This window comes from Arachis ipaensis, chromosome B01 (genome assembly GCF_000816755.2).
Source record: "Arachis ipaensis cultivar K30076 chromosome B01, Araip1.1, whole genome shotgun sequence".
In the NCBI taxonomy this organism is placed as follows: Eukaryota; Viridiplantae; Streptophyta; class Magnoliopsida; order Fabales; family Fabaceae; genus Arachis; species Arachis ipaensis.
In genome coordinates, this window is record NC_029785.2 from 136,580,547 (window position 1) to 136,582,182 (window position 1,636).

At 30.3% G+C, this 1,636-nt stretch overlaps 1 long non-coding RNA gene across 1 annotated transcript; it reads left to right on the forward strand.

Moving 5' to 3' along the window:
• Positions 56 to 1,146, forward strand: LOC110263513. Its single transcript, XR_002349318.1, has 2 exons — positions 56 to 438; positions 1,108 to 1,146. It is a non-coding gene; the product is annotated as an uncharacterized LOC110263513 (long non-coding RNA).

The following is a 1,636-nucleotide window of genomic DNA, read 5'->3' on the forward strand; positions in this document are numbered from 1 at the left end:
ATATAAAAAATAGATATTTTTATTAATGTATGAGTATATAATTAGAATGAAAAAAATGTGGGGTGACGCAGGTTATTCGGGATGAGAATTGAATAGAAGGCTTTATTGAGTTTTTCATTTGATGGATGTATGTGTGTATGCGATCATTGTGTATTTGCATAGATCGAAGAATAATCGAAGAAAAAGGTTGTGAGAATGACGAGAACGGGGCCGTTAAAGAACGGAAAAGGGTTGATAGAGAGAGCTTTGGAAAGGTACTACGAAAAATACATAGAAACAAGTTCGCCGGTGCCTCTCTACGACGTTTGCTTCGGTGGCATGATTTTGTCCTACTTTGTCGAACTCCCCTTTGAACTCCGCCACCTCGAGCACGAGAAGCACGCCAAGGAACATGGCAGTGCCGCCGCCACCACCCACTGATCCATCCTTCATTCACCGGTCAGATCTCGTGCTTTCTTTTTATTTCATGGAACGCAAAAATTCTTAGGCGGAAATTCAGGTGCAGTCGACTTCTTGATATTTGAAAGTCATTAAATAATTTGACTGATTTGACTAAATTTTCATTTAAAGACGTTGATATCTGAAAGCCATTAAATAATTTGACTGATTTGACTAAATTTTCATTTAAAGACTCTCAGATATTAACTTCACGTGAAGTCGACTTCACCTGAGTTTTCACCAAATTCTTATATATATATTGCGAAATTCAGGTTAAATGTGAATAAAAAATACAGCTTTTCACCTGAAGTTTGATAATTAAAAATTGTTAAATGATAATTTATTTAAGGTGAAAATTCAGGTGTAATTAACTTTATGTGAAGTTAATAATTAAAAATCGTTAGATAAAAATTTAGTTAAATCAGTCAAATCATTTAACATTTTCAACTATCAATTTCACATGAAATTGACTACACTTAAATTTTTACTTTTATTTAAATTTATCAAATTATTTGATGATTCTTACGTGTTAACTTTACATAAAAATAACTGCATGTAAGTTCAGACATAACACATCGCAACAATTTCTTTTTCTTGTTATTATACATTGAATTTTATTATATTTTCTGGTTGATAACTATATGCAACGTCTTTCCTCCTTGTTAACAGGATCGGATTGGTTCATGATCGTTGATGAATTGGAGATGGTGGTTTTTTTTTGTTAGTGTTTCTTTTTGTTTTAAAATATGAAGGATAGTGAAGGCAGAAAGATATTGTCATATTTCCTGTATGGAAATATTTAGATTAGAATATAAAATAATAAACGTTAATTGTATGTTTTATAATAAAGACAGTTTGTCTTAAAAAAAAATAAAGAATCTGATCTATACCTGGAATACTTTGTTCGATCTCTTGATTTCTCTTTTTAATTTGATTTTTTACTTATTTTTACATTAAAAATTATTCACTAATTTTTAGTCCCACTTAAATTTTTATGATGTGAAATCACACTTACAAAATCAATTAAAAAATAAATTAAAGGATCCATTCTTCTATGCAATTAGAATGGCATGAGTCAAGTTATATCCAAAACATGATCACCTAGTTTCCGTCAATAACGGAGTTAATTTTCGTGCATGCTGTTATTGCGGAAAACCGAAAACAACATTTTTCTTAGAAAAATAGTTTTTTTTTTTTT